The 13,154-nt window shown below is 38.6% G+C and overlaps 1 protein-coding gene across 3 annotated transcripts in view; it reads right to left on the minus strand.

The window, feature by feature from the left end:
• Nucleotides 1-13,154, minus strand: part of TRPS1 (transcriptional repressor GATA binding 1) — a 431,723-nt gene that overhangs the window by 391,250 nt on the left and 27,319 nt on the right. For 2 of the 3 annotated variants that reach the window (XM_073632170.1, XM_073632172.1), the window contains exon 2: nucleotides 2,258-2,330. The exons of the other annotated variant lie outside the window; for it this stretch is intronic. The gene's annotated coding sequence lies outside the window, so the exon portion shown is untranslated. The remainder of the gene's footprint in view (nucleotides 1-2,257; nucleotides 2,331-13,154) is intronic. 3 annotated transcript variants of the gene reach the window in all.

Raw genomic sequence — 13,154 nt, forward strand, 5'->3', positions numbered from 1 at the left:
ATTATCAGCAAGTGAGGGGCTGTTCTTTCAAGAGAACTTGCCAGTTTGCCCTAATTGGGGCTCAAATTCTGACCATGGGTTGCCATGGGTCACTCAAGGCAGTATCCGGTGGGCGTTTGAAGGACCATTAAATCTCCTGTATTATCTGGTTCCCCATGACTAGCCTTTTACATTTTTTAGTACATAATGTTTTTTTTTTCTTGTGTCTGAGAAAAGGAAATCCTTACATTAGGCTCTCCTGACTTTTCAGACGCAGAAGGATTACCGATTTAGCCAGGGAATACACAGGAAAATTGTAATAGGAATCTGTCTTAAATAATCCAGTGTGAGTTCTGGATAAATGGCTCTGCTTCATATTTTAGCAAGTTTGACAAAAGGAATTTTAATAACCATGCATATGAGTATATGTGTTTTTCTGAGTGCAGGCCATATATTAACGTGTTTCCACAAAGCGCCATGTTCTGTACACTCTAATATAGGCATTTTTTAGGGCCTTATTCAGACCTTTGCAGTGCCGTGTGGTATTAAAGCGCACACTCTGACGTACCATAATTTGTACATTAATATGCATTGCATTAAGGCAGCCCATTGATCTTGTATGGGCTGCCAACACATGGCAATGGGCTAAAAATCTGACTCAATTGGGGTTCTAATCCTTCCCCACTCTATCCAAATCTGAACTTTTTTTTTTTTTTTTTAAGTTTTGGATAGAGTGGAGAAGGTTTAGAACACCTGCCATGGCTGTCTGTGCCCCTGTTAGGAAAATTCACCCTCTCTGTTTGTCCTATTTACCATTATCACTGAGAGTGAAAGTAAAAGAAAATCCCAAATTTTAGGTTGACACCAGAACAATAATAGAAGGGCAATATTATAGTGGGGACACTAGTTCTGGTGATCCTGGTGAAATCCCAGGATTACCTCACTTTGGAGGGATTTTTTCTCATGTCCTGTTTTGGCTATGGGACAGGAAGTGAAGGGAAATCTCCCCAGTTGGGCACAGATGTCCAAAAAAAACGACAGGGGTTATAACCTTCCCTTACCCTATCCAAGATGCAAAAAAAAAAGTTTTGCCTTTAGTAACACTTTAAGACTCATTCTTCCTGGCCATATTCTCCAAATAATAAAGTAGAGTGGGTAGAATGAACAGTATATGGAACGGTATGACTGTTCCATACGGTTGGAGCGGAGAAGGTATGCACAGAGACCAAAAAATATAAGAAAAATAGCAAGGGATTCAACTTGCTTATATCTATCTAAAATTGAAATATCTGGCTCAGATGGAATGAACATAATGTGGTAACAAAATAAAACCTCAAACATTTCAAATTGGTTAACTATGTCCAAAGTTGCGTTTTCAACTAAGCTCATGGCCTACTACCCTTGCTGTTACCAATAATACATTGTAACACAATCACAGGAGAAAAAAAGAGGTATGGGGCTCCAAAAGCCATTGATGACTAGGAAGAAAAGTAAATCACATAATTCAGTAATGTAGATCTAAGACTGGATTACATGCCACCTGTCCGTTCTGAGTTCACGTGTGATTCAGTAAATCCTAGCAAAATTATGTATATCTGAAAAAAAAATGTGAAAATATTATGCCAAAGTTCCTAAATACGCCCTCAATACCTATATTCTGCAGGCATGCACATGTGATGCTCCAAGCAACATCCTTCTGCTAGGATCACCCAAAAATGTGCTTTTTTCCTGGTACTAATCATGTTAAGGCTGGACACCACGCTGGACTGACTCGATCAGTCACTGGTCATGGGTGGGTGGTAGCGTGGGCGAGTCAGAAGAGGTCTCTTCCAGGTGTTTTGTTCCCAATTTGTGGTTATTGGTGGTGAGCCCTCTTGGGGCTTGGGCTGCTGCTTTTTGGTACAGCTTTATGGTTGTTTCAGCATTTAGATATAGGTGGATAGAACTTAGACTTAGAAGATAAGCAGTAATAATTTTAGAATATTGTGACAAAATACAAATAAGCATTTACAAGATAACTCCTTCAACTTATGATGGCATAACAAAATGTGTGGCAGATAACTATACAATAGAAACCTGTCCCTTTCTCTGTACTGCCTGTAGTCACATGTCTACTAGTTCAATTGTAAATTCAACCCTACCTATGACAGTATAATAAAGTTTACTGCCAAATAAGATCCAAAACTAAAACCATTGTAAGATTTCATCAGCTAAGAAAATTTGTTTTGTTCTTAGGGTGTGGAAAATCCCCCATCCGGGGCTGGTCTGTAGCACTTACCCTTGTGACGACTCTTCCCTTTCTTAACCGACGCTGTATCTCATTTTGTATGGAGCTGAGTACTGTGTCAGTGCTACGTAAGAAAGAATGACATATTACAACTCAACAAAGGGTACTTTTCATTTAAAAAAAAACAACAATTTTTAAAAGAATGATATACTTTTTTGGGGGTAATTGGTGGGATGGTAAGGTCTTGTCTGTACTAATCCTCAGAGCACATTTTGAGACAAGCAGCTTATCCTTTAATCCTCTCTAGTATAGAAGATGTTCCCATTGACATAAAGAGATCTAACATCTGATAGAGAAGAGCCAAGGTTACGCCTGCATGTCCCATAAGAGGTCTGGCCATGACTCTTAAAGTGTATGTCCCACCAAAATTGTGTATTTTCGCTTTGTATAGAACAAGGCAGGAATAGAACCACTGTCAGCCCATGAGGAAAATTAGCCAGCAACCTGGCACATTCCAAGTTCCAAATACTTTATTAGGCTAAATTTAAAAGCGGCACAATACAGCTAGTTTCAGCCATACAGCCTTTTTCTCTTTCTTTGAAAAGGGCCATATGGCTAAAATACTTTATCTGCATTGTGCTGCTTTTAAATGTAGCTTAATAAAGTATTTGGAACTTGGAATGTACCAGATGGCTGGCTAATTTTCCTAATAGATTAATGCTGTAGGAGCACATACTCCAGCCACAACCACTGGCCCTCACCAATTTATGTGGAAACAAACCAGTTGAGCGTGGTTAAAGTTTTTTCTCCATTTATAACCACTATCAGGTTTTTACACCTATCTGGGGATCCTTTGAGGAGATTTACCCTTACTTACAGTCATGGTGACAATGGTTTCACCAAAAAGTAAATGCGGGAAAATCTCCAACGCCAACATAGATTTTATCCAAATAGTTTTGGCTGGGCATACACTTTAAGCAAACATTCAAAAACATGGAGGGGAGTGTAATTTGCATGGTGCATACTTCTTCTGTCCCATTCTAATGATCCCATCTGATAAGTTGAGAAAGAAGTTGCTCACCACAGAGTTTTACCTCTCCAAAACCTCGTGGCCACCTAAATTCAAAGAGCAGCTATGTTTACAATATCTCAGGCACAAAGTGGGTATATCTCATCAGAGAGGCAGTTGATCACTATGGTGAGTGTAGACCCGAGGGATACTCTTACTACAGAAGGACTAACCTCAGATGCTTGGTGAAGTGTTATAGATACATGAGAAGGCCACAAGGTTGTCACTGGGCAATAATGCCTACTAATGACTAGTGAAAAAGAGATACCCACCATGCATGCCCACTAGTTTGCATGTTTTATGTGTTAATTATTTATCATTAATTATTTATTATTTATCAGATTTCACTAAAAGCTTATTCCTGATTATGTAACCGCCTTAAAGAATGCAACTAAAAAACCTGTGATTTTGTATACTTATTTCAAAACACAAAAGTACAGGTTTTCTTAAAACTCAAAACTTTTTTCCAATTTTGGATAGAGCGGGGAAGGATATGATTCACTATTGAGTTTTTATCATTGCCTGTTTACTACTTTATTTGTATTTGTGACCCTTGTCACCAACACAGAAAGTGAAGGAAAATCCAACATTTTAGAGTTGTCCCCAGAATAATATTTAAGAAGGAATATTCTAAACGGGACAACTGTTTTAAGGTCAACTGTCTAAGAGGGGAGTTCCCCTCACTTTGGAAGATTTCCTCTCACTTCCTGTATCATTTCTGGTACAGGAAGTGGAGGGAAATTTCCTCAAAGGTTATACTTTAAAGCTCAAGTTTGGGTATGAATTTTATTACACTGGTCCAGCTTGGACCAAAGTACATGTACATATCTCATACCTAGGCTGTGGAAGCTGAAAACTACTGTAGTAGCCACCATTCCTACAGTGATAGTAGCAGTCTTCTGGTTCCTGTGCGGAATGGCTGTGCTTCTAGATGGCCACCACAAGGAGTCACTTGCTTGGCACCTCCACCATTCACAGATATCTTTGTAATTTTTCAATAAATATAAGATGTTTTATAATTGAATGCAGTGGAGAGGGGTACAGAAAACACCTTGTATTCACTGACAAAAGATAGAAGGCATGCTGTAAATGGCAGCACTGGACCCGGTAGACCACTGCTATTACTGTAGTAGAAGTGATTACTGGAGTGATTTGCAGCTTCCACAGAGATCGCTCAGGTATGAGATATGTTTCCTTACATTGATACAAACGGGACAGATGCAACTATACAATAAAATAAATTCCTAAACTTCAGTTTTAAATCGACAACAGCAGTCGCTTCAAAAAATCTAGAAGAGAGTGTGTACAATTGGAGTACTATTATACTCACTTCTTCAGTGGCCTGTGCCTTCTAACTTGGCTCCATTCCAGTGCTGCAGCCTATTCAACATATGCAATGTATGCAACATTTCTGAAGCGTCAGATGTCTATGTCCCCCACCACACGTCATGGTTCCTTCATCCAACCCCTACAATTACTTCTACATGAATCCCTGTGGTAACCAAGGGGTCACAGGATGAAACTACAGTGTGCGGTGGGGGACACAGGCATCTGAATGTTTAGAATGTGGAAGTTTAAAATGCTGAAGAGTCTGCAGCACTGGATCAGAGCAAAGGGGAGACACAGGATGAGCAGAGTGTAAAAGCTTTTCTATTGCAGGGAACGTTTTTTAAAAGATCCTGACAGGGCCACTTTTACAAACTGGGCTATTTAGCAGGCCTCCTAAGGACTAAACCCCCCCCCCACCACCCAATCCCCAATAAAACAAATCTAGAACTTTCAGGTATGAAACACACATGAATCCCCACCACCACCTTGCTGTCTTACAGGTAAATTATTAGGGCCCAAGTAAAGTCACATGGGAGTGTAGGGAGCTTGTTTAGCCCTATGCAAGTTTTACATTTTACTAAGTCAAAATCTGTACATGAATTTTTAGATACATGGGTAAGGTAAGAGCACATACTCCAAAGACATGCTGGTAGGTTAATTGGCTTCTGTCTAAATTGGCCCTAGTATATGAATGTGAGTTAGGGACCTTAGATTATAACGACCGATGTGAATGTACAATATATATGTAAAGCACTGCGTAAATTGACGGCGCTATATAAATACCTTAAATAATAATAATACCTTAGGAAACCCAAGCTGCCAATAAGTTAAGTAGCCCTATAGTAAGTCATTGGGTAACAGCACCTGGGGGCCAACACACAGATCAGTAGTCTTTGAAATAAAATATACTCAAGCTTGTACTCAGCATACAGTAAACGCAATCTCTTTTTCACAAAATCACTTAAATACCCAAAGAGATCTGGCCCCTGGAATATCAGACATGTTGGATCAACAGTTGCTCCAATGGCCTTTAACATAAAATGCCATTATCATTTGAAGACAAAATCTGGCCAGCTAATTTGAAAGCTCCAGCCATGGTCACTCTCCTAATCAGAACAATCACGCAGTAATCTTTGAACACAAATTTCTAAATGACTAAAACTCAAAGAAAGGAAAACATGAAAAAAGAAAGGAGTGAAAAGGGACATGTGCTAATATATGGAATACCAGTAAAGCTTAGTATGGAGTATGATTTATACACATGCAGACACAAACACATACACACCTTTGCTGTGTGTAGAATTTCAAATAAATTAATTCAGAAGGATATTAAAATTATAATGGAGAAATTTGCAGATGGTATCAGCAGCCTGCACCACAATTGTACCTACAGATCTTGATTTTAGTAGAATAAATGTTGGGCTTTGTGTAAAGTTTTCAAATTGTATCCAAAGATGAGTTTGTGTTGAAGGTGTGGTGTTCTATGTCTAAATAGGGCATTCCCGAATTGTGTTTACACCATGGGCAGTCATCGGGTCATGATAGATGTCTAGTGTTCTATGCCTGTATAGCGTGAAATACAATTGTGTTATACAATGGTACACAATGTAACTGTATTGTAATATAACTGTTTGCAGTAGACAGATAATACTAGGCAGGTGAAGTGTTCTGTGAGTGGCTTCTACACAATAAATATAGACACACCTGTCCTGACAGCAAAGTGCCCCATCTGATCATTGGGAAGAGTTATACGAGGTGATCCGGATGTCATGTTCTAAAACACATCAATCTAGAGCTCTTAAAATCCATCCAATTGCAATTTGTTTTCCTAAATAAAACGCAAACTGTGCGAAATTTATTTATTTAGCTAAAATATTATTCTTGAACTTATAGCTTTCATATGGCAGATTAATTCTTTATAATTGCATTTGGATAAAATTCAATGAATGCAAACAGCAGCAATACATGAATTAGCCCCTTACAATTCAAATCATAATTTTCTGCCAGTAATTTAGGATTCAAAACGTGAAATTCAGCCTAAACTGTATAATCCAATAAAAATGACTTACGAGGCATTCTATCGTGCATATGGTGTTTTTTTTTTTTACAGACTACATAAGAGTAGACCAACGCAAAATGCAGGATAAAGAGAATCTGTTCCTTAGAAAGGAGCACTTGGTGGAAATATTAACGCTAGACCCTAGGCACACCGCTAAATACACAGAGGATATACACTATATTACCAAAAGTATTGGGACACCTGCCTTTACACGCACATGAATATTGACTTGGCCCACCCTTTGCAGCTATAACAGCTTTAACTCTTCTGGGAAGGCATCACAAAGGTGTTCTATCGGGTTGGGGTCAGAACTCTGTGCAGGCCAGTCAAGTTCCTCCACCCCAAACCTGCTCATCCATGTCTTTATGGACCTTGCTTTGTGTACGGTGCACAGTCAGGTTGGAACAGGAAGGGGCCATCCCCAAACTGTTCCCACAAAGTTGTCCAAAATGTCTTGGTGTTCCTACGCCTTAAGGGTTCCCTTCGCTGGAACTAAGGGCTAAGCCCAAACCCTGAAAGACAACCCCACACCATAATCCCCTTCATCAAATGATTTGGAACACTTTCCTGTGCTCCTGCAGTGTCTGAATGGCTCACAGTACCATTCCTCCCATTCCTAATATTGTAGTGCAAGGATTAAGAGAAAGATAATATAAAGACAGGTACCGGTATTTATACAAACTGTACTCATTAGGTACAATAAAACAGTTTGCAGAGCAGGCTCTCCCGACTGCAAGCTTACAATTTTCAGCTGGCATCCAGCAACTCATAATAAATACAGATTTCGGGCAATTATGCAACACAATTGCACAATTTAAAAAAAAAAGGAATAATGCATTTCCTCGAAGCTAGTCCTCAGTCTAACATTACATAAGCAAAGCACAAATTTGTATTTCAAACAACACAAAAATGAAAAGGCATGTCATCAAGACAACGTGACCTTGAAAAATTATATATATATATATATATATATATATATATATATATATATATATATATATATATATATACATATACATAAACAGTATCTCACAAAAGTGAGTACACCCCTCACATTTTTGTAAATATTTTATTATATCTTTTCATGTGACAACACTGAAGAAATGACACTTTGCTACAATGTAAAGTAGTGAGTGTACATTTGCTAACTCAACACACAGCCATTAATGTCTAAACCACTGGCAACAAAAGTCCAAATTGGGCCCAATTAGCCATTTCCCCTCTCCTGGTGTCATGTGACTCGTTAGTGTTACTAGTCCTCAGGTGTGAATGAGGAGCAGGTGTGTTAAATTTGGTGTTATCACTCTCACTCTTTCATACTGGTCACTGGAAGATCAACATGGCACCTCATGGCAAAGAACTCTCTGAGGATCTGAAAAAAAGAATTGTTGCTCCACATAAAGATGTGGAGCATCTGTAGCAAAGTGTCATTTCTTCAATGTTGTTACATGAAAAGATATAATAAAATATTTACAAAAATGTGAGGGGTGTACTTACTTTTGTGAGATACTGTATATATAATGATTCAAACATATCTACTAGCCACACATGGAGGCTTCCGGATAACAGTGTATACACAGCTACAACTTCTAAATCAAACTAAAGTTACAACATCATTTCCTGAATAAATAATCAGAGGGTTTTCCAACCATGTTTGCCACGTAGACATGCTTATATCTCAGATATATTATTTTCTACCATATGACAACTATTAATTATAATTATTAATATCAATTAATACTATTATATTGATAATTATGAATTAATATAATAATACAAATTATTATTTTGAAAAAAACTATTCAAATGTATCCACTAGTCAAACGTGGGACTACCGAACAGCGTATACAGCTACGGCTTCTTCTAAATAAAACTAAAGTTGTAGTATAATTTCCTGCGAATATTCAGAGGTTGAGATAAAGGGATAATTCTCCCGCTCTACAAGACTCTGGTCCGGCCTCACCTGGAGTATGCTGTCCAGTTCTGGGCACCAGTCCTCAGGAAGGATGTACTGGAAATGGAGCGAGTACAAAGAAGGGCAACAAAGCTAATAAAGGGTCTGGAGGATATTAGTTATGAGGAAAGGTTGCGAGCACTGAACTTATTCTCTCTGGAGAAGAGACGCTTGAGAGGGGATATGATTTCAATATACAAATACCAAACTGGTGACCCCACAATAGGGATAAAACTTTTTTGCGGAAGGGAGTTTAACAAGTTTAGGGTTTAACCTTAAACTACGTAGAGGGTTCTTTACTGAAGGAGCAGCAAGGATGTGGAATTCCCTTCCACAGGCGGTGGTCTCAGCAGGGGGGCATTGATAGTTTCAAAAAACTATTAGATAAGCACCTGAACGACTGCAACATACAGGGATATACAATGTAATACTGACATATAATCACACACATAGGTTGGACTTGATGGACTTGTGTCTTTTTTCAACCTCACCAACTATGTACTGTAACTATATAACCATACTATAGTATGTAACTATGTAACCACTTCGGCCATATAGACATGCTTATATCACAAATACTGTATACTCTTTTCTAGCATATGACAGGTAAGTTCAATGACGAACACTCATGACCAACCAGAGATTGAAATGAACTATTTTTCCTCAAAGAAAGACACACGACCATAGCCAAATTACTTGTCCTCAGACTGTCAAGTGGGAAACAAATCTCTTTTCAGAGAAAAAAGTCCAAAAAATTTGAGGCAAGCTAAATTAGTCTTTTAAAATCCATCTTTTTTTAGCTTACTCCTCCAATAGATAAGAATGTTGTTATCATTAATTATTAAAAACAATAAAATATGGATACTGCTCTTCAGCTCTCTATGGGGTTGATTTATTAAAGGCAAATAGACTGTGCCTTTGCAAAGACAGTTGCTCCAGAGTTTAGTAAATGAGGGGAAGCTCTGCTGACTTCCATCATCCAGTCCTGTGCAAGCGAAAATGCCTTTTTTTTATTTCCCTTGCATGTGATTGGGTATTCTTTGCAAAGTGAAGCTTTACCGTATTTACTACGTTTTGGAGCAAGTGCCCTTGCTGACTGCTATTGCACTTACAAAGTGTACAGTTTATTTGCCTTTAGTAAATCCACCCCATTATCTTAAGGGGCTCTGTTACACAAATTTCTACACTTCAGGGGCTGACCAGCTACTTCCGCCAGGTTCCTACTGGCCAATAACGCTGGCTATAACAGTGATAGGCCATTAGGTAGTGCTGAAGGGAACGGATCAGACCCCAACACTACAAGAAATTACAGAAATGTACCTAACAGAGCAAACCAAAACCCATAACTCTAAGGAATTAAGGATCATTTTAAAAGGCGTAGGCATTGCTAGGTGTTCAAATGTATTTTTTTAGAACATTTTATGGGTGTACTAGTACTGGTTTATCTGGCTAATAAAAAAGAAACCTTACAATTATTTACATTTCTGTAAATCACGAATAACGGTATCTATCAGAATTATATTAGGCACTAGTATATAGCAATTTACTGTAGAAAAGGGATGGGTGTGCATTTGTAATGTGCAAAGCTTAGTAACCAGATTTTATCTTTCAACAAAGCAAAGCAGGCAGAACATAAATATAAAAGTGCGAGGAGTTGCGTATTTTTATATATTTTTTTTTTTCCTTACAAAATGAGTATGAGTTAACCAGACTAAAAAAAATATATAATATAATCAAAGCAAGCCAATAAACTGACAAATCAATGTACATCTTATGGTCACGGCTGAGTTATAATTACACACAACAGTCTTCTTCACTAATTCATGCACAGACACATGCACGCTCGCCAGAGAACATCATCCAACACTTATTAAAACATGTATAATATTTTATCTGCCTTTAAAACAGAAGTGTATTATGACAATGGATGGAAAAATCACTTCTCCCCTACCTGTGACCAGAATGTCACGATTCTAGTGACACCTAGCTCAGAAACTTCAGGTATTTTTATATAAAATGTAATGACATTGCCATACCCATGCAGTGACCTACTAATTACTGCTAATTGGACTAATAAAAAAAGTAGCAGGTCTGGGCTATCTAAAGCCAGCCATAGACCGTGCAAACCATGGGTTGCAGGAAAGAAATTCGCACAATTACCCTATCAACCCAGACAGTGTTAACATGGGAATCTCTCCTGCTGAGCAACTGTCTTCTCATGGCGTGGCAGGGGTTGGGGTGAGAGGGGTTGGCCATCCCTTCTGGGAGTAAACAGTGATTATCGCTAGCGGCTAGCGCTGCACGATTCTGGCCAAAATAAGAATCACAATTTTTTTGCTTAGAATAAAGATCATGATTCTCCCGGCATAAAATCTTTCACATTATACAAAAAATTGGGCTAACTTTACTTTTTTTTTTTTTTTTAATTCATGAAAGTAATTTTTTCCCAAAAAATTGCATTTGAAAGACCGCTGCGCAAATACAGTGTGACATAAAATATTGCAACAACCACCATTTTATTCTCTAGGGTCTCTACTAAAAAAAATATATATGTATGGGGGTTCTAAGTAATTTTCTAGCAAAAAAAAATTTTTTAACTTGAAACCAACATATGTCAGAAAAAGGTTTAGTGTTTAAGTGGTTCAACTTTCCTCATTTACACACAAAAGTCTATTCCTTTGACAAATTGTTACAATGTTTAGACTTAGTTCCACTGCTAAAGAATGTTGTGATACTTGGCAGACTGCCCGATTTTTTTCTTCCTTTCTTTTGACGGCTGTCGGCTTTAGCAGAGCAGAGAGAATTCTCTGCATAGAAAGAATCGGGAAATACTTATGTCAAGATCGCAACGAGGAAAAAATCACGATAACGATTCTTGACGATTAATCGTGCAGCTCTACTAGCGGCTATAGCAACGACAGGTTGCAGGAAAGAAATGTGCACAATTCCCTCATCAACACAGACAGTGTTAACATGGGAATCCCTTCTGCTGAGCAATTGTCTTCTCCCAGCAGGGCTGGGTGGGGTTAGCCGTCCCTGCCAGGAGAAGACAGTGATTATCGCTAGCAGTTATAAAGCTATAACAGCTGCTTTCGATAAGCACAAGCGAATCCAGCAGGCTGGTTGTACCCAAGTTGATCGCTTAATCAACATGGTACATTCAGCCTGCCCATTATTGGTTCAAATCTTGGCCAGTTTCTGCTGAACCGGCCAAGATTCGAACCGTCTATGGCCAGCCTTACTCCACCAAGCAACAAACACATAGGCCAGAGATCTAAGGATCTAACCCAAGGTTTCTCAACCAGGGTTACCTGGAACCCTAGGGTTCCTCCAGGGATTGCTAGGGGTTCCTTAAGCAATGACAATTTCTGCCTCTCAAATAAATTTCCACTGACACCATTGATCTTTTTAGCTATCTATAAGGGGGGAATTCCTCCCAATGACCTCAAGTGTGAGGAGCATACACCCCACTGACCACCACACTAATGTATCAGGAGTTATAGATATAGTCATTTTTAGCAGGGGTTCCCCAAGACCAGAAAGTTGTATTGAGAAGGTTGAGAAAGACTGATCTAACCATTTAGAAAATAAAAAACATGTTTGTTTCTTTTAATTTGCTTATTGAATGGTTAGAGCCAGTGTTGCCAACCTACCGCAGCATTTTTTTACTGACAAAGCTCAGACAATTTACTGACTGACACATTTTTTTTATTAACAACCTGAAAAATTACAGAACTGCTATTAAAAACTAAGACAACCAATATTTAAACAGTATAAACACAATATGGAAACACTGACAGTTGCCATAACAAGTAATTTGCCTGGTTTACACTTAAAAAGTCAACATAGCATAACACATTATCAGCCCCTGATATTTACAGACAGCTGTAAAACTTTCCGTAAATTTACTGATGGTTAGCAACCCTGATTACAGCCCTATGTAGATTGGTATCTGCTGTGTAGATTCACCATCTCTGTTTGTCCTGGAAATTAAAAAATGTTCTTTTGGAAATACAAAATGTTGTAGTTGTCATTGGAACGGAAGATGAAGGGAGATCTTCCAATAGGGATCTTCACTGACTACTAAAAGGGAATTTTTCTTCATCTTGGAGAGTTTTTTTCTGACTTCCTGTTGTGTGCCCAGGACAGAAAGTGAAGGGAAATCTACCCAATGGGACACACACGGCACCAAAAACAAGGTTTTTATGCACACCATACTCCAGCAAAAACTAAGAAAATTTGTTTTTTTTTGGCTTTAGATATTTTTAATCCACTCAAAAATAATATTTTCAATCACCCACTAAAATATCCAGATCTTTGCTCTTAATTTTCTAGGCCAGCCCACCTTTCTTAGCAGGTGCAATGGTCCTCACCCAGTTGGTGATAAATTTCCAAGCCTGCAAGTGCGCCTGCAAGAGCAGATAGGATGGCCCTCCCTTTACCTGATGCTTTGGGAGTTCCTCAGCCTGTCCACCTGCCACTGTAGACTGGATGAGCCTCCCTTTACCTTGTGCTCTTGGAGTTCCCAAACCTACCC

The sequence above is a fragment of the Aquarana catesbeiana genome, linkage group LG05 (genome assembly GCF_042186555.1).
Source record: "Aquarana catesbeiana isolate 2022-GZ linkage group LG05, ASM4218655v1, whole genome shotgun sequence".
Classification (NCBI taxonomy): domain Eukaryota; kingdom Metazoa; phylum Chordata; class Amphibia; order Anura; family Ranidae; genus Aquarana; species Aquarana catesbeiana.